A 24353-nucleotide genomic window follows, 5' to 3' on the forward strand; every position below is an offset into this window, starting at 1 on the left:
ACGTTCTGGAAAAATACATGCCAGAAATCATCATGATGCGTATCCAGAGAGAGCCCTTACAATCACTGTCTGTATGCTGCAACATTATACAGCCCTCATGCTGTAATTCCAATGTGAGTAATTTCTGAGGAAACTTTCAAGCCATTCATTCTTGTTTGTGCATAACAACATTTACTATTCCCAAGTACCCCATGTCACTGGATTTACATCAAGCCTTGAACAATGAAGCAAAAGTATTGTCTTTTGAAAGGTCCAAATCTGCTGCTGCCATTTTGTAAACTAACTTCTATGCTACTAGGTTCTGGTCAGTCAAAGCAAGGTTTCTCTCACATTTTGTCTCCAATTCTCTAAGGGGGAAAAAGTATTTACCACCTCTTGATTAATGTGAGTATACTTTACTCATTTAAAATAATGTGTTAAAAAAAACACAAAGCACATTAAGATTACATTAATAAACTAGGCCAGATGTAGATGCCTCAATTCCACATACATTAAATCTACAGTTTGATTGTCTTCATCACAATTTCATTAAAAAAAATAGCTATATTCATGAGCAAAGTTCCTGAAAATCATTGATTTTCCCCAGCTCCTTTCTCATCCTTGCATTAATGAACAAAGCTAAAGACAAATTTCATACTTCCATTTGGATTCTAACCAAGTACCATCACAAAGATGTTATTTACCATTTCTCACATAAAGGGCTCTTAGTCTCTTCTTGAAGATGTTAAAATCAGTATCATTAATTTATAAATGAAGGATCTGAGACTCAGAGGACTGAACTGGGTAATATAAGTTAGCAGAGGGACCTAGTCAACATGATCATGGTAACGCACAAGAAATACTATCCTTGAATTTACACTGAACTAGCTACTCTCTTCTACAGCTCATTTGAATGTCTCAATTTGCCTACAAGAAAATAGTGAAAGTAAATTCAGATAAACGTTACTAAAAGCAGATTAATAAAATTACATTAAATTTTTAGAGCCATTCAGTTAAAATGTAAATGCTTTTAATTTGATTTAATGTACTTCACCGAGGAACTAAATGAGCTAAAACCACTTAAGTTGCACTTAAAAGCTCTTGCATAGAACTACTGTGTAATTTTAAAAGCTCCATTTCCAAAGTGAACCTTAATACAGATTAATTTTTCCAAGTGTTAGTAAGGTGACAAGCCCTCTGCATACACTAAAGGTCACTTTTTCAAAGAAGATGAATAACCTTTTATGTAGCATAATAGATGGAGATCACTGATGATTTGCTGCAGACCTATACATTCACCTCAGACTATGACACATCAATTTCTCACTTACCTACCCTAAAGTAATAGAATTCAGATCACCTTGATCTGAGGTTAAATGTTACCCACCTACTAGAAGTCAAATCTTCATTTTTGATCTCGTAGCAAAAAACAGTTTCCAACTTGGTCTCAACCAGATTTATCAGTTTTATGGTCTCTTAAATCTGAAGGGCAGATTTCACATAAAACAGCTAATCTTATTTACTAATGTGAAGATTGGTCATCTACAGAAGGATTAGATTTTGCATTGTTTAATTTCACATATGTCTTCACTTCAGTTGATTGAAATGTTCCTCCTTCAGAAGCAGTTTTCCAGCTTTCCTTGTGACAAGATGGTTTCTTGCAGGAGGTTCCTTGAGGACATAAGAAATAGGCTGATTATTCTGTGAGCAAAGCTTCCTCACATCTATAAAGGCTGCATGTGTAAAACCCTTCACCAAGATGACCATGCTTGAGAGTCAGGCACCAGCCCACAAACTCCTTTGTGAAATCACAGAAGGACTCTGCCTTCCAGTTCAGAACATTTAGTAGTACACAATGAGATCTGGAGATGCAATTCTTCCTAACATTGCCTTTTCACCTGACAGCTGCTACTCCACAGCAAAGCCATAGACACTGTCCTGTAGGTCAGGTCTTTCATGCAACCCAACAATCACCTCACCCAACCTACACATCAACATCCCGGAGGGTGGTGGCCCAGGGGAATAGGTCAGCAGCCAGAGTTGGAGGGGAAGGCAAGGAGACCCAACCACGAAAGTGCAGGAACTAGTGTATGGCAAGTTGGTATTTGACATCTTGGTCTTGATGGGGATGAGAACAACAATCACAACAACCACCACACACATTCCTAATATTGTCAACTAATGAAAGTAAAATAAATATAAAATTAGAAGAGGTTGCATAATTCATACAAGCCAGCATGCAAAGGTAAATCAGATTCTTCTACAACTTGAAACCTAACCTGTTAGCTTGTGCAGAAGACTATGAACTGTTTTCACTGAGATTTTAGCTTAAATTAGTTAAATTAAGAACCCACCCTTTTTCATAGTTAATTCAAGGCTACAGATGAAACCAGAAATGCATCTCCTCCCACTCCTATCACCCACCTCCACAGAAAAATATTTAAATAGCAGAGATTTGTAATCTAGAACAAAGAATAATATTCTATTAAGTATCAGCTCATTTAAATAAAACTCTCTCCAGCTTTAATGCATTCTGAAATGCCTCCTCACTGCTTTGTTATTTACTTGATATGTCACACTAGGTCTCTCAAACATTAGGATACATTTTTTATGTATATAAGCCTGTAATAATAGATTTAAGGTATTTATAATTTCAAATAATTGCCTGAATGTCTTCTGAATATCAGTAAAATATTCTGTAGCTACATAGCTGACTTTTTGTTACAGCTTCATTACCTAAAGAATTCTTTACTGTTTGCAAATATTCCAGAATTCCTGATCATTTTAACTGAACGCACATAAATAATCTCTTTCCCACTAACCTCTTATGTGGGCCATTACTACAGAACTAAATCTCACAATCTGATGTATTTATTCTCATGATATCCACCTTAGATAGCAATACCAGACAGCATTAATTACTACATCGAGAGAAAAAACTAGTAGGTAATCACATACACCAAAAGCATACAAAAGCTTGAAATATAAGATCAGTAATTGAATGGAGCTGAAATACAAATTTACCCAATTTTAGGATAAAGCATCAAAGACCAGGACATTCTCATGTGACATACAAGGGTCAACCCCTATTGTTCTCATGGCGATGACTTCAGGTTGGAAAGGTCAGAAAGATACAACTCACTCTCCACAAAATTGTTCAAGAAATATAAACACAATGTGAAGTGCGTTCACTCTGTGCCTATTAAGCATAACCAGAAACTAAATCTGGGGTGAAATGAGGATAAAAATATGCAATTTAACTGAACACAAACAAGGTAATACCCCAGAGAAAACAAACTTATTTTTTCCATCATAAATCTGAAATGACTGAATAAACTGTAGTGAAACAGAGATGAGTAGCTCATCCAGCTAATGGGATGTGTGCAGTATAATGCGTAACAGGAGTAGCCAGAAGCATTCGCTGCACAGAATGAAGTATTCATGAGTACTTTGGTCACATCAAGAGGGACTTTTGAACCTTGAGAACTATTATTCCCTCTACAATAACTAACCAGACCCTCTTTCCTGATGTGAAGCTTCCAGATTAAGCTTGGAGCACATTCACTTGCCATGTAACTCGGTTGTAGTTGTAGTGTCCTGAGTTGCCAGCTCAGCGCAGACTGTCCTTTCTCCCAACAGGCTTTTCACAATGAGCACTGACACAGGCTCCAGCAGAACAAGAAAGTAGACAGCAATAGCAGATCAATTAGAAAGCAGCAGAAATGCCCTAGCATTTGTGAGATAAGGGCAGGGAGATCAGACAGCTCCCCTGAGAGAGGGAGTTAGGAGAATACAATATACAATCTTACTGATTGTGGAGTCCGTTTTCCCCAAGTCACCCCAGCAGCAACTACCCTGAAGGGACCAAGAACAGATGGCTTCACGGTTTTAATAGGCTACATAAGGTAAGATACAGTACCATCCAAACAGCACAGGACTGATAATATCTTTAACCTCAATGTAATAACCAATCTAAAAAAAAAAAAAAAAGATGACCAAAAAAAACACAACCCGGAACTGTACTAAATCTACTTAAGTGTCTGATTCAAAAATTCAAAGTAGTTTTCAGATGGCAGATTGCATTGTGTAAACACTCCTTTGCAGCAGGGAGAAAAGTTGGGATTTGTAAAGAACAAGGATGTGATTTTTGTAAAAACAGAGTATTATGTAGATATCTATCCAACCCCCAATGGTAGGGGGGCTGGAATTAGAAGATCTTTAAGGTCCCTCCCAACACATATAATTCTATGATAAATTATTTTATATATTTATATAAATTATTTGATTTTCTATTTATCAAGTACTTGTAAAAGTACTCAGTGTTATCACTGAGTGAAACTAAGTTAAACAAGAAAATGTCATCTTCTGTAAGAAACTGACGATCTAACTGACAAAAGGGGATAGAGAAGATGCAGTGAGAACCCCAAGATGAAAGATGAATGTTTTGATACCTTTGCATTTGGTTGCTTCCTGTTTGCACATCTGAGCCAGTGTTCTTGCTACAAGGTGGCTGACACACGGGCAAGTGTTTCAGAGCAGACTATTGGTAAGGCACTTCAGAAGCAGAAGTAGCAGAGAAAGCCAAAGTCAAGATGAGGCAAAAAAGACAAATTTGGAATCACTATTAGCACAGGGAAGAGAAGCATGAAGGATGAATTAAGTAATCTGAAAAGAGCTGAGGATAAGGAAATAAAGCTGCAGGAACTTGACACTTAGAACATAAAGTTAATAGAGAGCCACTGTAAGAACTTGCAGCTGATGCTGATGTAATAAGAGGAAGATAGACGAGAGCTACCCTGCTCTGCAGGATAGTTAGAATAATCATCACGGCTATTCAGGAGACATACCCGATGAATGCAGGCAATGAAGGAATTCAGTACCTCCTGTTTAAAGTGAGAGAAACAGTAATGCAGTTAGAGGAAAAAAAAAAAAAAGAAAAAAAAAAAAGATGAGCAGTTTTGCTGTTGTTGTTTTTTGTGGGTTTTTTTTTTGTTTGTTTGTTTTTAAGCCAAGCTCTCAAGACTTCAGAGCACATTCATTACTAGAAGACCAACACGTCACATCTCTTTATAAAAAGTTTGTGAGTATACTAGCCAAGAGTTATTTTGGCAAAGTAAAAACACTGCTGTTGCAGATGGGCTTCATACAAACGAGTTATTATTTTCTTAATAAATGTGCTTTTTCCCCAAAAGAAATTCTCAACCTATGCAAGCCCTCAAATTTATTTTTCTCCTCACCTACAAATATAAGACAGAATACGACATTGTTTGTTTGTTTTCTTTACTTGATAGGAGACTGATTTTTTTCTCCAGTTTGGTGGTACTCCAAGTGAAAAGGACAGCAGATACACTTTTGGCAACTGTACAGGGTGTTGTATTTTTTCCCCCCATAAAACACTTCACTGTGCCAGCTTCCTGTGAGTAACCTCAGAAATAATATACTTTTTCTGACACATGACAGTAGTGCAGTTAGTAAATAAATTAGACCCATATGAAAATGTGATTCATGTGCAGTGTCATTACTCCGAAGAATAAGGTGGTGCATGGCTATCAGAGGCCATCCTATACACAAACCTTCAAATGAAAATTCTTCCCCCAGACTTTTGCAAAGCCCTTTTTGCAGCTCTTCAACACTTCACAGTCACTGCGCAAGACTTTCAAGCCACATAAGTGTCCCTCTCGCAAGGAAGCATGAAGGTCCAGCACAAAGCTGATCAGACAGAACTGCATCCTCATGACACCTCACACACGGACAGAGTAAGAGGCATCAGTGGTTTCACTGCAACCATACAAAAACTAAATGAGTTTGAGAGGTTTCAGATAATTATCTTTTTTTTTTATGCATAAAGAACAGGAAGGCACAAACAAGCATAAAAATATAGTATGGAAGCAACACTTTCACCACAAGACATACAAATGACTGTTCGTAAGTCTGGCTACATTACAAAAAGTTTGTAACATGCACACGTCATAGTTTGCACTGAGAATAAGTATTTTAGTATTTGAACTAGGCTAGCGATCCTTAAGTCAGCGTTGCCTGCTATGCCATGCAAGTGTCCTCAGTCAGCATATGTAAAAGATCACCCTGCTGAAGGCTTTTCATGCCGAGATCTCACACACATGCTCAGAGCAAGTAGCTATTGCTGGCACCATCAGCCAGAACACATGTATGCCTGTGATTTTTACACAAATTGACGTCACATCCAGAACGAGCAAATTTCAAGATGCCATACTCTACACAGAGAAGTTTATTAATACCAACCCTTTTTACTTCCCCCTCCTCTCCCACATGTCAGCAGTTACAGGTCCAGATCTAGAAGATGAAGGGGATTACTGCAGAAAGCCGAAGAGCTTGGCAGTATAACCAGACTGGGAGTAGGAAGCCAGGCAGATGCAGAAGGCCTGGCCTGACACAGCTTCTGACCCACTTTATCAGCTTGGCCACGCTGCTTTCCTTCTTGGTGCTGCTGCTTCTCTCCATCTCTGTACGAGCTTACACAATCAGGCTGAAATCTTCAGGGCAGCGACTGCCTCTCCCCATGCTTGGTGAGCAACAGCTTATAGGCTTGACTCATAGCTTAGTGAAAGAGAGGGGCTGATTTTACTGGGATCTGCCATGCCAAGAATAAAACCATCATTTCACTTAAATAATAAAGAGTACCCACAGTTCAACCTGTCAGTATTCTTTAAAAATATGTACAGCTGGAAGAGTGGCATGTTGCTCTCATTCACTAGTTTGCTGTATCCATATTGACAGCCACGATCTCCTCACAAGGTCTGTTTGGGGAGACGTTGCTTCCAGGGTCCATGTTTTCAGTCTCTGTCCTCTTTTCCCCCCGCCTCTCCTGCTTTATTCCCTCCTCCAGTATAGCCCCTCAGTCACATCAGGCAAACTATTTGTGGTGTGGCACAGGGAGCTGGTCCAAGTCTCAGGTGAGCAGAAAAAAAAAAAAAGTGCCTAAAGAAAAACAAACATCTTATTTTTAACCTGGATCTGTTCCCTTACTGAGCTTATTCCCCACCACAGCAGGTGTATCAACACACCTGAGGAAGACGTGGAGCAAGCGAGGCTGCAGCTATTCCTGAAAGAGATGAACATATCCATGACAGTGGCAGGAAGGGTTTTAAAATATTAGTATTAGAGTAGGGGGGTCTTGCACTGGGGAACTCTTCAAACATCACAAAACAGACTAAATACGTATTCCTTATGTTTTTCACAGTTTCCTTTGCCAGTTTGGCTAATTATACGATATTTAAGTTTAAACATATGTTGCCTCCCTTGCAGTGAATCCTCTCCTCCTACATGATACAGCAGTGAAGTCATCTTGCTGACTTCAAGCCGAATCCTGCACCTTCTCATGTAGGTGGGCATTTTTAGTTCATCTGGAGAGCAGTCCAGACCCAAGAGTGCAATAATTCTTGTTGCAAGAAGCCACCAGTAGCTCTACCAGCCCAGGTATCCCAAAACACACCATCCAGGTGCCATATATTAAAGAACCAGCATAACTTCCACTGTCCCAGACATCTGTTTCTTAAAAGCTAGAAGACACTCAGGACACATCTGCATTGGTGGGAAAGGTGAACCAGCAGACCAGTGGCTTTTACTCTCCTTCCCTCTATACCATCAGCAATTCACTTGAAGATATTTGAGATTTTTTTTTTTTAAACCACAACACACAAGCAAAGAAAATTCCAAATGGAAGGAAGTGGCAAAATAGTAAGCCAAAAGATGTATTTAGAGGAGGAAAAAAAATCTCGCAGGCCTTTACGAACCATCATGTACTGCTGACAGGAAAATCTTTGTTATTGTATTCCACATTACGAGTACCTTGAGTAAGAGGAACAGCAGCATACACCACAATAGCTGTGTTTCATTAGCTTAGCAGAGCAGAGGATTTAAAGGGAAAAGACAGCAGCTGAAAATAATTGCATTAAATTAACATTAACCCACAAACCAAGAAGAGGCATATAATATACAGGATGACTGCAGAAGCAGTAACTCAGAATTAATGTCTGTGGAAGATGAATAACCCCACTCTTGGAACTCTAACTGGGATCCGGAATCCTAAAGAAAGAAGGTTCACCCTAAACAGTGTTCCCCCAGAGAGGAAAATAGGGAAGGAAAGGAAAACATGGCCTAGTTAAAGATATCAGTAGGTAGGAAACACAGACTGCAAAATCATGTGATTCCCAAAGGACTAACATTTTTATGGTTTATACACACATTCCCACACATTCCTTCTCAAAAAAGGACTTAGAAAATAAATCTGAGTTTAAAAACTATAAATGAAACAGACGTGAGAATTTAAACACTTAGGGCAGAAGAGAACAAAACCTCAGAGAGTGGAGCAAAAATGGCAGTCAAGTTTGGAGTGGGCTAAAACACAGCCAGAAATGACAACTGTAATTCAATCTGTGGATGTACTTTACAACAGCCTTGATGCCACATGGGCTTAGAAAAGAACAGCATCACTAAAAAAGGTGTTTAATAAATTAAACTGTTGGAACAGAGAGACACTTCACAATCTTGGAGTGTGCTTTCCTCAAGTTAAAGAGGGAAGTTATGTTAAGCTTGGGAAGGGAGGTAATTACTTCAAATAAATAAGTAAATAATATTAAAGATGTCAAGTTACAGCACCCATTCATTTCATCTAGGAACAGGTATCAGAAGTAAGCAATGATGTTACTGAATAACAAAACTCCCCAGTTCTTTCTCCCAGTTCCAGCTGGAAAAGACACAGCCTGGTTAGACCGTTGGCTAACTATGAATCAGAAGGAAAAAGCAATCCACAAAATGAGGTCTGAGGAAAGTCATGGCAGAAGTTACTACATGACCACCAGAACTGATGCCTGGTTAGCCACTTGCCATCTGAATTTACATGGCTTCCCCAGTTGGAGATGAGTAATAAATTCTAATAAGCAAGCCAGCATTTGGAAACAATTAACATCCCATTTTCCTTAACTATCATGTTCAGGGAAGTTTTTACGTCCCTTCCACAGCCCTGCAGGACACTAAATTTTAACCTGTGGACTTCACAGTTAAAGCAAAAACTAAGCAGCAAGGTGTTCATGCTGTAAGGTGTTTAAGTTCCAACAGATTCTTTATCAAGCACATAAATATAATTTGTAATCCATCTTTACTAAGCAGAAATAATATACTTTTTAGTTGAGCTTCCCAACAAAGCAAGTTTTTATAACTCTTCATCTGTATTTGTCTACCATCTGGACAGCGCTATTCCATATAGCCCCACAGAAAGGTCTTTTTCAGGTTTCTGTTAAGTCTCCTTCATCAGCAGTATCACTCCCCAGTTCTGCTCTTTCACTGACTGACCAGCACAGAACTGCCTGAAAATGAATAGAACTTTAATTAAAGTCTTGAAGCTTATGTTTAAAGTAAGTGCTCCCAAATATTTTTATTTGAACATTGATGACAATTTTAGAGAAGCCTGAATCTCACTTAACTAGAAGCCCCTTTAAAACTAGTCTGGCAGTGAGGCTCTGTGAACAAAAAATAAAATAATAAAATAAAATTATAAAGAGAGAGAGAGAAAAAGAGAAAAAAATCACATCCTACACATTTCAGGGTACAAGTCAGGTAAGTTGTGAGATGGCAATCTGCTTTTTGCAGAAGTTTTGGCCTTCAGGCTTTTCATATCTTAAAGGAGTGAGAGATTTCTTTATTTCTTAAAGAAGTGAGAGATTCCATTTCTCATATATCTATGTAATCCAGCAAAGCAAACATCTTCTCTGTGAGCAGCAGGGTTAAGGCCTGAATCCCTACTGTAAGTTTTCAGAAGTTAAGGCTCACATTCAAGTCTTCCCGTTGCAGTTTCTGCTCCATCTAGTTTCCTACTTTCCCCAAACTTGTCTGCACTTTGTATCTTTGGGACTTCTATTGTTCTGCTGACTTGGCTTGAATCAGACAACAATTTACAAGTTGCTGGAGAAGGGAAGGGGAAAAGACACAAACCCCATCCATACAAGCAATAGACTATTGCTGTTTCTAAGTGTACCAAGGTAAAAATTGAGAGGGTGGAAGGATGACCTGACTTCTGGAACAGAAGCCCTTCTTGCTCTCCACACCTAACAGAACATTTCACCATTCCAAAGCTTTGGCGTATAAACGTTGGAAACATTAAGCAATGAAGAATTAAACCTGATGCTGTCTTCCATGTATGATTTCAGTTAACATTTCCATTTCATTGTACAAGACCTACTTCCAGTCCCAGTGAAACACAGCATTTATTACCATCCTTTGCATTTCTGAATTTTTCAAATAAATAGAACAGTTCAATTGGAAGGGACCTTCAAAGATCATCTAGCCCCAGTGCCTGACCACTTCAGGGCTAACCAGAAGGTCATTATTGAGGGCATTGTCCAAATGCCTCTTGAACACCGACAGGCATGGGACATCAACCATTTCTAGGAAGCCCATTTCAGCATCTGACCATCCTCACGGTAAAGAAATTGTTCCCTATATATAATCCAAAACTTTGTGCCATTCCCACATGTCCTGCCTTCAGTGACCAGGAAGTAAAGACCAACACCTCTCTCTGGTCTTCCCCTCCTCAGGATGTTGCAGAGAGCAGAGAGGTCTCCTCTCAGCCTTCTCTTCTGCAGGCTAGACAACCCAAGTGTCCTCCCAGGACAGGCCTTCCAGCCATTTTACCAGCTTTGTTGCCTTCCTCTGGGCACTTTCAAGTACCTTTATATCCTATTTATACTGTGGAGCCCAGAACTGTACATGGTACTCAAGGTGAGGCCACATCAAGGCTAAATATAGCAGACGAATTGCTTCTTTGGACCAGTTGACTATCCTGTGAATATCCTAAGTTAAAAAAAAAAATCTATAGCTGTTCTAACAATCTGTAAGTTTTTCTTCCATTTCCAACAGTTATTTGCATAGCCGCTCTCTCATCTAAAGTAACTGGAAAATGAAAGATAAGTCCACACACAACATGAGAACAGTAAATCAAATGACGTGCTTGGCAGGCTCATGTTGGTATGATGACAGCAAGATCCTGGAGCAGCACAGGCCTCTTATGAAGAAGGGTCATGGAGTTCCTGGGCAGTTTCTGTAACCATCATCTGACCAAATGAGCAATACTGAGACAGACACAGCCCTCGGTGGAAACTGCCTGTCAACTGGTGAACACCCATGGAGGGGACAGAGTTGGCATCCAAAGCTCCACGTGTCACACTGTACGGCCTGCCCATGTTACCGCATTAACAGGACTGGTGAGCTTTTTAATCTCATCACATCATTAAGCACTGAGGTGAAAATGAGAAGTGGGGCTGCAGAACGCCTGCTAAAGTAAGCTTGAGCACACCATTTTATTTCTCAGGTTTTTAGTTTCCTGACTGAAAACATAAAAGGTATTATTAGATAGAAAAACAAGCTATTGTTTAGGAAAGGTGTACTTGACCCAAGTGGGATGACAGAAGGATTACTTAAAATGTTTGTGATTCATCACAGTTCAGTAACTTCGCATGAATGCTAAAGCACTTCAGAGATGTAGAAAAGCTTGTGCAGGTGCAACAGGAGCGATGAGTCAGTTGTTGCAGAGCTGCTCACTTCAGTCGAGGCCATGGCGCTGAGGAACCCGTGTGTGGCAAAGAAGGGGTCATCAGCAACTCCCCACAGACCAGTCGTATTTAGACAGCAAGCTATAAATGCAGACACTTACTCTTTTCTCTCCATGTTTAGCTTGCCTCCATGGTAAAATTTACAAGCATACAGCATGTAACTGAGTCAATGCGGCTCCTCTTCAGGAGCAAGCATAAGAAAAGAACCCAGGTTAATCCAAAATCATCTAAGTTCTCAACTAAACAGTAACTCACTGCTTCTTTTCTTCCAGATCTTCTAGAAAGAACTTCTGAAATCCTCCTCTTAATATATACACCTGTTTAATTTAATTCATCTTCAGCTTTCAAGAAAATACACCATTATCCCATAATTTCAAAGGATGCTCAGTCCTTTAAAACAGGACCCCCCCCATGCACATGCTTGTGGATATAAAAGCCAAATGTTTTGATTTAAAGAATGTTTCTTGAATACAAATTACCATCTCTGTCTCCTACATATTAAAAATCTTCACAGAAAAACTTTCCAAGTTCTTTAGAAAGTAGCTATTGTCAGAAGCATAACTGCAAAAGACCAGTACTTCCCACTCAGCTGATCTGACCCGTGCATTCATTTTCTCCACCATTATTCATGCTTATACTGGGGGAAAAAAAAAAAAGTGACCATATATTTCTTGGTTTGCGCAGAATCAAAAGGCTTATTTACACACAGACATATACACAAAGAGAGAAATTAAACTTAAGGACGTTTCACCCTAATCTAATGGGAATAAGAATCTTTCCTGTCTTCACACACACACCCCTACCTTACAAGACCCACAATAATCTAGGATTGGCCTTAAAAGATCAAGAGCCTCCTAGCTCAAGACCTTCCTTACTCCCACTGCTGCCTTATGGTAGACAGCCCACAGAGCTGCCTGTTGAGGACTCAGACAGGCTCTGCAACAGCACACAGAAAGATGGGGAGGAGGGAGGAAAAAAATAAATGAAAGCACAGTTACAGTTCTAAGAATGGCCATTGCGTATGGCTCCTGACCTGCAGGGCAATGAGCTGCAACAGGGCTTCGCCATCGTCCCCAAGAAGATGCAAAGGTTGTTAAAGAACATGTTATGGTCCTGCCCTGTCACCAGCTAGAGACTTCACACCTGGTTGGACAATCTATTATATAAAAATAAGCCCACATTAACTCTTAAGGAGAAATTAGGTGTTGCTGAGGAGTATTTACCTGATGACTGTGTAATTAGACATCACTCTTCCTTTTGTCAGAGCCAGTAGTAAGTTATGCCACAACCCAGCAATATTCTAGCTCAATTTCCAGAGTCCTTACAGACTAAGCTTGTGTGGCCAAGTCTAGGTAGAAATAGACTAGCATAATTGCATAATTTTGCATCACATTTGAATTACTGAACTAAAACACTAGGGATCACCAACTCCCTCTCCCAGGCTTAATCTGCAGAAGAGACTTTGCCCAAACAAACCGGCCAGTACCTTCTCCTGCCCCTGTCAGACTTCCTAACACTTTCTCCTTCTGCTTTATTTCTCCTTCCTCCTCCTTTGTTTAACCTTTACTGTTGTCAGAAGTTTTAGGGAACACACATGATTATTGAGATGTTTCTCTACTAAGTTCTGCCTCTTGCTACCAGCCCTAGCATCCCCCAGCCTCTGCGAGCTCCGTGCTATTCCTTCAGGAAGTGCACCTTCTGCTGACAGTGTTGGAGCCCAGGAAGGCTTCCGGCTGCACAGCTCCAGCAAAGAGCCCAAAACTGAGTAAGCCTTGGGTTTTGCAAGAGAAGATAAGAATTTATCTTCTACAATTTCTGCAGGTTCTCCCCAATGTATTCTTGCTCTTCATTTGACAGCTCCACAATGCAAGCCACTGACAACTGCAGAAAAATGCTGGGATTTGTCAGAAATAGCTTAAAAGAATGACTGCAGATAGATGCACTATTTTATGCAGAAGTTTCAGCAACCAAATATGCTCGCCTACAAGGGTAACAAGGTGGAAACTGCTCTTCCTAAGACAGATACATTGTTGCTCTAATGAGACAAAAATCATGAAAAGTCCTTTGTTTCTTAAACAGTTATCCGGCTTTGGTAGCATACCAGTGAGAAAGAAGTGAACAACTCCTTCCCTTACAGTATTCAAATTATTCTGCAAATAATAGCAAAAGCCTTTGCAATTACTCCATGTATTACCCTCAACTTTCACCAGTTTCATGAATTCATCAATGGGACCAGATGTAGTTGAAGGTCAGTATTAGACCTTAGGAAGGCAAAAGTAACTTCACAGATATTTTAGTGGCTTGCATCTACTTACCATTAAATTCAAGGAAGGCTTTCTCCTTTCTCTTAGCACAAACTAAGATTTTTGAGTTTTAAGTTTAGGTATCCAGACACAAAATCACTATGAAAACAAAACAGAAAATTATTGAAAAAGAAAATATATTTTTTTTAATTACATCACACTGCTACTTCATTATTTTCACCTTAGGACAACCTGTAGTAACACACATAGACTGCTACCCAAGAGACAGTGCAGTTGCATCACTGGAACAGCAACTCTTTTTCAGTAAAGACAGAGCTGATGGTCCCTGACATAAATCCACATGGCTCCAGAGAGTCCCTTCATTCAAGAGTTTATTCTGTCAGGGGCTCAGTAACACTTTAAAGCCAACTTTGTCCACAGCTGTTGACAAAATACCTTTCAAAAAGCCCCCTTTTCTTTGGCTTCATGTTCATGAGGCTTGGTGCCAGCACCTGATTAAAAACTGAATGCAAACAATAGTGGGTGTCTCCAACAGAATTCAACCAATGCTTTTCTTCTTGCCTTCAGCATACACTAGAAGAGTTCCAGAATTTTTGCCTACAGTTAATACACAGATTTATTCAATACTGGACAGTTTGGCCTAGACAGTTTGGCCTTCCTCCTGATGTCGAGGAAGGGCTCTTCTACCTTCCAGTAGATTGAGCAGAGATTTTCCATCTATTCTTATAATATACAGGTAGAAATAAACTGTTCAAGCTGATTCAGCTCATTGAGGCAATACAGCTGCAGCAGTAACTTCACATTACAATTTGGAAAAACAGTAGGAAAGAACACGAGTTCCCACTGCTGGTGCATACCACCCGTGCTTTCCCTACTAAATTGGGCATATTGCCAGCTTTTATTCAGACAATAGCTTGCAAATACATCCCTTCAGGTCTGGATTCTGCCTACTATCGCTCCTTGAATATTTAACTTAACTTTGTGAAGATCCTCAAAAAAAGGTCCAAGTTTTCTACTGATTCAGGTTACCAATAGAGAGCATACCCATGTTTTGCAGCCACTTGCAGCTTCTCCAGAAAACAGGCAAAGATCAAGTATCTGTGCTGACCTTACTAGACATACCTGTTCCTTTTAATAATTACTGTTGATTATAAGATCTTGCTGCAGCTTTCACAAGCTAGTAGAATTACAACCAATTACTCTTTCGCAATGGCAATTACTTCTGTCAAAACAACAAATCCAGATTAATTTTTAATAAGATACTCTTCTCCCAAGGATTCTCTTAAAGTAGTGTCTCTCATCTCATTCAGAATGTGTGTGAAATGGCAACAGACTTGGACTGGGATGCTTGGAACACACAATTTTCTTCCCCTTTGGCCAATACTCATAATGCTATCAATTGCAATCACACATCTCAGAAATGGAAGCTGTAGCAGAAGACACTGGGCCTGCCCAGGCAGGGAGCAAGTACCCCCTGAATTCAGGTGTAGGACACACACATTCTGAAAACTGCGGTGACTTGGGTTTCCCATTTCCAATGGGAATTAAACGGACTCTTTTCTGAAATAACTCCAAATTGCTTGCCTGGGAAGCTACCTCCCTTTTCAATCCACATCGCCACAGCTGGAGTCTCTTTGTTACAGAGGAGACAGCTAGGGACAGGGCATTCTCTAAAGGGGGCCCTCTGCTCTGAATTTCAATGGATCAAGAAAGAAAAGCCCCAAGACAGGAAAGCAAGGCTTATCCCCTTAGTCAGGCTTATGGGGACCAATGAACATGGTCAGAACAATTAGTTGCAAACAAAGGATCTGCAGGTTGACTTAGGTTTGATTTTTCTAGTCTAGTTTGGTGGCTCTCTATTTGCTTATTTAGGTGATAGAAGCTTGACCAATTGCTCTCCCGTTTTCTTCCCCCGTACATCATCATACTTTCCATTACAGAACAGAAGCCCACAGGCTAACACAGGTGCATTTTTCAACCTTAATATACGATTTCCACATTAAATATATTAATTCATGGTCAAAAAGCCTTGCTATCTCTAGAGTGAGGTATTTAAATTCATAAGATTATTCAACTCAAAACAGAGAGAAATTCTTAAAACATATTGTTTTAGTTTGAATTCACACTCTACCACCAAACAGTGGAAGCTCTGATCCCTCTGGCATATGGACCAGAAAATCAATTTGCAATTCCAGTTTACAAACAACCCTAGACCATTTTACTTATGCATTTGTTTTAAAACAGAACTTCAACTTCCGACTTGGATTTAAAATTATGTAGATTATTTTCTTCCCATCTTTATCTACACGCATCCGCTCTACCATAAAGTACTTTCTGACTCATTTGAAGCTGCAGGAGATGGAGTCTTCAAAACCTCTGCCTTCCAGAACAACCCAACACAGAGAAATGCCACCAACTCTTGTTAAAAACAAACACACACTTTTCCAATAAACTAACTTCCTATGGTAGCTGAAGAAAAAATAGCTGATTTTTTGTAGGTCAAGAAATAAAAGCCCAGGTCATCGCTTATTATAAAGCTCATTATAAAGTTATGTGTATATTATAAACTAAGGCAAAACCGACAAATCAGACCGAAATTGCCAGCATTTTATACAAAGGGAAGAACAGATGCAAACGATTCATTAAGTCAAAATCATCAGACAAGAATGCCAGAATGGAGAGGCTCAGACCAGCACAGTGCAGAAGTTATGATTTTTTCCTTTTCCAAATTGTATACCTTGTTTTCCACAAATGCACTTCTGTAAAAAAAATCACTTTAAATGCAAAATACAAAAATTAGTCTTTACAAAAAAAGACCTCATAAAAGTCTGGCCTACTTCTAGCATAAGCTACAATTTTAAACAAACCACCCTGGTACTTTTGTTCAAGATGTGGGCTATTTTTCATATACTTACTCCTTCTTTTCTGGACCAGGCATCAGCTATCAAGTCTTTAATTGCTTGCCATAAATATGGTTAAAATTACATTAAGTGGTCCAAAGCAGGAAAGACCTCACATTTTCTTTCAGCTTTGTAGGCTTTTTGGTTGGTTGGGTCTTTTTTTCCCCTCCTCTAACCGCCACCAAAAGTTCTGTCTGATGCTGACCAATGAAAGCTCTCATTTGTTCTGATTTTCTGCCTCCCCCCCTCCTTTTTTTCAGGAAAAGAAGATTAAACGCAACAAGAAACTTGTATGCGTATCTATAGAAGAAGAGCTTATAGACCTACACAAAATAGAGATCAGACTTAGACCCCACATTTAGACCTGAATTTTGTTTGAGTTCAGTTAACAGATAGGATGTCAGAATGTTCGAAGAGGGATATTGGGAAGTGGGATGAAAAGGTTGATAGGAGGAATGCACTTGAACCATGGGGGGTACAACTTCAACAGCTGAGTGCCCTGGTGGTTGAAGGGGAAAAAAATAGCAAGTTTGAAGGAGGAGAACTAAAAAAAGGCCCATGTTCCAACATTTTAAAAGCCCAGCAACCATATGGTACATCCCTGCCAAAATGTAAAGATCAGTACTTATGTTTGAGGAATTTTTTTTTAGTTGGTTTGGCTCAGAGCTAGCGAAAGAGTTTACCCAAAAGTCCATGCACTGAGCCAGCACTTACCAGGTTTCATTTTCCAGATGAAGCCACGGCTGTTGCTATGAAAACTAATGTGCAATTGTATTCCAGAAAGCAAAGCAATGGAAAAGACTGCTTTGGAATGTAACAAATATATGCATTGGCACTAACAGTAAAAATCGTATTATACCAACCTGTGTCATAACCATTTTTCTCTTATTATTATTATTAGAGGAAAAATGTACAAATCAACTGTATTATCTGGCCAGAGGGTATTATGTGAATACTTATAAATTCCTCATTGCTCTACCTTGACAGATTATTCTCTCACAAAATATGAAGCAGCATTTTAAAGAGTCACCCCCACTGCAGTTACTCCAGTAAGATTCAACAGCCTATACCGCAGGTTGCCAGTCTGGCCAGACAAAAGCCTAAACCATCCACATGAAGCATCTTAGCCAAGAACGATGCAGACCTGACACTTCTACTGGAGTACACAATCCATGCACGTTGGCAGAAGAGAAAGAAAAATAGTCAGCAATGCTTTCACTTTGACTACAAATGCAAGCATCAGAATTCATGTGCTTACTATAAATATATAGTTTGCTAAGATAGTTCTATATCCCTAGAAATACAGATTAAAACATCCACATTTTGTAGAAGTTTACCGAAACATAGGTTTTACTAACCCTTTTCCATCACTCCAAAACACAGCAAAAACTGTTTTAAATAAATTACTTTAAAACCACGATCGTTCTCCCATTGTAAGAACATTTATGCATATCCTGTTACTACATGAAAGATCAAGTCAACATCAGAAGCAACAGATACAGGCTCCAAGTCAGCAAAGACACAAAAGATACACTTTACTTTCAGCATGTGCATCATCACAAGGAGACAGCTACATGCTCAACCTCATGAAGTTTCTAACAGACTGAACTTCTTGGAAGTTTCTCACAAACCAGGTCAGGCGCCCCAGTTCTTCCCATCAAACTGACAACAAGCTGTAAGGAAAACACTGTTTAGCAGCACCAGTCATGTATGGTTCTTGAGACTAGATAAAATTTTAACTGAAGCTGGAAGGTCAACAGGCTGACAACATTATGTGTGCCTGCTGAAATACCTTGCATATCCCTCCTTTTGCCTAATGTCAAAATGTTTAATGTGTTTGATCTACAAATTGTCAGCTTTGCACATTAAGGAAAAAAGGTCCATATGGAACATTTTGTTCATACTTACATATACTCAAATTTACAAAAAGCTCTCAGAAATCAGAACATCTTCAAGCAAGCATTTTCTGCTTTATTAAAGAGTGCAAGTTTAAAGTCATCACATCTCCAGAATGTGAAGTTCTCTTAGAAGCAGTGACCCATTCTCCCTTTCAGCTGAAGCAAGCTCAACAAGAATTCAATTTTATAGTATTAGTATTCATGCAGCTACTAAAAAATTACTTAGTTACTGACAACACGATATTTCATAGAGCTTTACACTTCATGTGCTTCCATAAATCAGGGAATTGGAGCTAGAGACTTTGAAAGAACATTGGAGGTGATAGACATTGCAGTCCACAGTTTTTCTTGCAAATTTTAAATAAAATTAGTTAACTGAATAGGAATATTGAGGATATCTGGGAAAGAATTTAAGGACAAGACAAAGTTGGTGAAAACAGCAAGCTGGGATAAATAAGTAAATATGTCAAAGACCAAAAGAATAAACTACCAAGGTAGGGGTGGGAAATATGCAGAAATAAGTGATAAGGAGAGTTTAACTTTTAGAAATAAAATTAAGAAAAAAAGAAAAGGAAGGAAAGCAGAAACAAAAGTCAAGAACATACACAGCTATGATTTTGTAATAGCTCCATTTGGGAACAATTCTTTCTTTTTTTTTTTTTTCTCCTTTCTTCTCCCCTTTAGCCACTTTACTGAATGTGCTGTTTCACAAACACTTTAAATCAAGTCAGACTGAAAGGGGCAATATTTCCCCTCAGCACTGACTGATAGTTCCCACTCCCGCCCTTGTGCTAGCTGCTGTGGAGCTTTTCAGTGTTATTTTACTGTAAATGGGGCAGAGCAGAAGCATCAGTAAGCAAAGTATATTCATGTCCTCAAAAGCAGTGAGAATAGGTCTCTTGCCACATTTGCATAAGGTCTCCAAGTAGTATGTTCAGCTTCCTAAAGAGCTCCAAAGGCCACTGACTAGAAAGATACCAAAGCAAGCTCATTTACACATGGGCTAACACACTTCACTAGGGGCATCCCTAGCAGGAGTGGCTTCGAGCCTTCCTGGCAGCATGGTTTACTGCTGAACAGAGAAACAGCTCACCCGTCACTTCCGTGCCCCCACAGCCAACTTCCTCTCCTAGCAGGCACTGAAAGCAAGCCTAGCACAGCCAAAACAAGAGACCTGCCATGGAAAACCGCCATGAGGAGAAGCAGCGATGCATTTCCCAGTGCTTGCAAACAAGTGCTACATGAATCACAGTTCACCTTGCTCCTAACCACAACCCCGTGCTTTACTAACCACTCCACTCAGCAGCTTGAAAAAGTAGTAGCCTACTGATGGGTACCACATAGGCAGCACCTGCCTGAGTATATGCCACTAACAGAGAAGTTTACCTCTGTCAGAACTGAAAGGGAGAGAAAAGGAAAGAGCATTCATTAGCTATCCCTGTGGCACATACTTCCTGTTAACGACCCTCTTAAATGCGGAGATTGATCAGAAAAACAAGGAAACTCGCAGAAGGGCTGGGACCTGCCCTTTGGTCTGCTTTTCACATCTCATGACACTTGCAATAATGAAAGGTGACACCTCAGAACCAAATCCTCACAAGTATACTGATGCAAAAACGTGGACTGAAAGACAGCTCTGCATTTCTGTGATTGTTCTCCCATTCAGCTCTTAAATGCCAATCTGTAACAGCGTAAGTATAGAGCTTATTTTATGGTAAGCGTCACATATATTATCACCTCTTATGATCCGTACTATCAAATGCCTGCCAACACACTGACTTCTGCCAACTGCTTTTAGTTTCTTTCTCTCCTTTTCCAGTGTTACATTTGGAGAGAGGAAAAAAGGAGAAAAGAAGGTGACTGACTCCAAGTAGAAGGAAAATAATCCGAAATCCCTTAAACAGTTGCTCTGTTAAATTGACACAAGTTTAACAACGTGTACTTGGCAGGTTCCTCCTGCCACGAATACAAGAACCTTTTTTTTAAAAAATAAAAATAAAAAAATAATAAAAAAAACTCATTCAAAGCAGGGAAATCTTTTAAACATACAGTACAGACATGACTGAATGATGGCCTGCTGGTTGCTAAAGCCACTTATCAGTCCTGCTCTAATTCCTAATCACAGGGGTTCAAACAACATTGACTTCATGACCATAAAACAGTGTCCTTTCAGAATCTAAGAATTTTTAATAGGATAATGACTGAGCAGGGAGGAAAACCTGACTGCCTCATTCTCCTTCAAGCCAAACCTTCACAACAGTGCAGGGATGCAGCAGAAAAGAAATCCTGCTAAACCTCATCAGAGCTGCACAGACAAATAAACCAGAAGAGACATTACTTTTGCCTTCTCTAAGTATGCTGTATGATGTTTTATAGTTCTCAAAATCCCACTACCTTCTACAAAGATGTTTAATGCAAGGGCATCCTGCACATTTGCATCACAGCACAACAAAGAGAACTACTAAATTGTACAGATGATTTACTTCTAGAAAACTTAAAAAAAAAAAAAAAAGAAAAAAAAAGAGTGATAGCAAAGTCAGAAGCAAAGAACAAAATTATACCTGATGGCCTCAACATCCCAAGCAAATCCTTATCTGAAAGTCACACAACTAGAAAAGTTGTGTTTGGCAATCTATCAAAAAAGAAGCCTGCCACTGGAAAAGGAGGGCGCTGCCTGTTAACATGCAGGTGCGCTGGCAGAGCTCAGTGGAAACATTTCCCAGTTACGGTTAAATCTACAGCCATTAAACCTCCCAGCCAAATCCATCCGAAGCATCAAAATAGGAAAACCACACATCTTATCTGTGAACGTGAAAGCTCCACGGTCTGTGTGTCAACACGGAAAATATTAGACCATAATCCAACACCACTTCATAGGCTGGACACTGTGAGAAAGAAAGTCTATGGGCCCAAACCTTAAAATCAAAGGGGTTTCTATTAGGTAGAAAAAAAACAAAGGGCGGAAGGAAGGGTGGAGCACTACGTTATTCTCGATCTGCAATTTGCTGCAGAACGGTATTGCTGTCAGGAAGTACAGCACATGCAGCAGTGTTTCACCAACAGTTACACCTTTATAATGCCGTGTAACTTCTACATAAGTTTTTTTTAGGTTAATACTAGGGCGAAGGGCACAAAAGCACTTCTCTTAGGAAAGCGCATGCAATCTGTTGCATCTCAACAGTGAGAAAACTAGCTTTTAAGCACAGAGGGTGTGAGGGTATCTCTTTATATAATGACTTCTGAATCACAGATACTCTCAGTGACCATGTAAGACTGTTACAGAATAAGTAGATATGAAGAATTTTTCCTATCCACTCAAAAGCTACTTGAATAGTACATCTATTAAGTTTTTCCTGGCATGTGTAGAATGTTAGGAAGAAAAAAAAAAACAACTGTAAGGGTATAAACCTGCTCATTATCCTTTCCCCCTTTCTTTATAAAAAATAAAAAATCAGACAATGACATTTGCACCTAATTTGCAAGCTGCAGAGAAGACAGCACAGTGACTTTCAGACAGATTACAAGACAGAAAAGGAAAACAACTTCCCCTCTGCAACCTCCCTTGGGCATCAGGTACACCCCGCAGTGGTCCCATACACACGCTGGTACCCACAGACTTACACTGACAGCAGTAGCTTCCTATACTTGCTTTGCATCCTTCTGCTGCTTAGCCATGTTAATCTATTTTCTCAATGGCAAGTTTTTAAAGCTGCTGCCGGACTTTCAACAGCTTTGTGAAATGTGAGTTGTGGATATTTTCCTGACAAGCACGCAGGAGGGACTTAAGCCAGCAAACAGACACCGCTGCTCTTCCTCTTCCTTATCTAGTTACCGGCCATCAGATTAGATGTCTACCACCTACTTACACAGCTTCAGAAACAGGAGGGGGGAAGGGGTAATTAAGGAAAGAGAGCCTTCAAAGAGAGCACGCTTGCAGCTCTAACTGAAAGAACTTTGCAAAAATGAAAATGCATTTCTCTTCACTGTGTAACATGCCACATACGTCACTCAATTGTACAGGAACGACACAGAAAGAATGATCCATAAATGCATCAGAGATTATATAACAGAGGATGCGATGGCACACGTGTGTTTGGGCATTTGAGGGCAAAGGAGGAGAGAGCTAAGAGGAAGAGGAGGAAACGTCCTCAGACGCTAAGACGGGGCGCCGGACAGTTCTTACTCAATTTCCCCCTCTTCCTAAAAGATAAATGCTTTAACAGCAGGCAATCAGGCAGCCGAGGGACAACAGCAGGAGCAAAACCACTTGCTTACGAACCCTCTTCAAAACATCCCTTGCTGAAATTGCACCGTAAACGCACCGCGACAGGCAGCTCACAGGCAACCATGTTTACACTGGAGCAATTAACCCACGGCACGCTTCCTGCACCGCTGTTGCCGCTGGGCAGGATCTCGCTGGGCTTGTCGCACACGCGGAGCTCCTGCAGGTTGCGAGGTGCTCCTCTGTGAGCACCACCACCACCACCACCTCCTCCACCGCACCTCGGGCGAGGCGCACTCACCGTAATTTTTAGGGAGCTCCTCTATCTGCTCCACACCATGCTCGGGGGCCAGCCAGCCAGTTGCGTTAGCTCTGCAAGGCAAGAGAGGCTCAGAATAAACTCCAGGATGAAGCCTTGCAGATCTTGAGATCCGCCGCCCACCTCGCCTCGCCACATTCAGCACCGCCGGCACCCCAAACTCCGGGATAGGGGGACAACCCCCAGACACCACCCCCCCGAGTGCCCAAGAAAGAGGGGGAAGGAGGGCTGGGGGCGAGCCCTTGGGGCCGCACTTGCTGCCAGCTCCAACCCCCCCGCGCCCCTCGCCTCCCAGCACCGGGGAGGGGGGGGGGGGGGACGGGGCCGGAGCCGGGCAGCCCCCAGCCGCCTACCTCCCTCCAGTGGCGGGCAGCGGGGCCAGCCAGACCCCTTCTCCTTCCTCCTCCTCCTCGTCCCCGGAGCGCTGTGCCGGCGCTATCCCATGCCGGGGCGCCACCGGCTCCCCGCCGCCGCTCTCACTTCCTCTTCCTTCCTCCTGCCGGCCGGGCCGCGACGTGCAGGCCGCCCGGGGGCCCCCGCGGCTCGGCGGCACCTGTGGGACGGGGACGGGGACAGACAGAGACCGGGCGCCCCCGCCTCTATCCCGCCGCCCTGCCCGCTGCCTGTGACGGCCGCTCTCCCTCCCGCACAGGTCCCGCGGAGGGTCTCCAGCTTCCCCCGCCGCCCTCAGAGCGCGGCTTTGGGGCTTTTTTAGCCCTTTATGGCCGTGTTTCTTCCCCGACAGCCACCGACCGGCCTCGGTTCTGCCGCGGAAGACCGGCAGAAGTGCCCCCGCCCCGGCCAACAGAGGGCGGCAGCGGCCTGGCTCCGCCGACCTCCGGCCCTAAAAGCAGCTGGGGAGGTGAAACAGGGAAATAGGGCATCCTCGCTTCTGGTTCTCGGTCCCTCTCCAAGAAAAAAGCTCCCCAGGCACCAAGCGGCTGGGTTTTTCAACGCCTTGACCTACTGCTGCTGTGTGGACTATGCGTGGCACATCATAGGACAACCCATTAAATTCTTTACATCTCACTTCAGCAAGAACTGATGGCACAGCCAGGAAGCCCTACTGTCCTGCATCGACTTCTGACCTCTGCCAGAACAAAATGTACTGTTGGTCAGCTATTACATGGCACCTGAAGGCCAAAACCTGCAAAATGCTGGCTATAATCTTGCAAGGAGCTGTGCT

The 24353-nt window shown here is 41.2% G+C and overlaps 1 protein-coding gene across 6 annotated transcripts in view; it reads right to left on the minus strand.

Moving 5' to 3' along the window:
• ELMO1 (engulfment and cell motility 1) overlaps positions 1-23953 on the minus strand; it is a 303708-nt gene extending 279755 nt beyond the window's left edge. For 2 of the 6 annotated variants that reach the window (XM_068670442.1, XM_068670441.1), the window contains exons 1-3: positions 23521-23953; positions 23150-23220; positions 1367-1650 (exon numbers count right to left, since the gene is read on the minus strand). The gene's annotated coding sequence lies outside the window, so the exon portion shown is untranslated. Of the gene's footprint in view, positions 1-1366; positions 1651-21187; positions 21512-22247; positions 22272-23149; positions 23221-23520 lie in introns of those variants that run through there. The other 4 variants (XM_068670440.1, XM_068670443.1, XM_068670447.1 and 1 more) reach the window with 3 other exon arrangements.
• Between the last annotated feature and the right edge of the window lie 400 nt (positions 23954-24353).

Source organism: Anas acuta, chromosome 2 (genome assembly GCF_963932015.1).
Source record: "Anas acuta chromosome 2, bAnaAcu1.1, whole genome shotgun sequence".
NCBI lineage: Eukaryota > Metazoa > Chordata > Aves > Anseriformes > Anatidae > Anas > Anas acuta.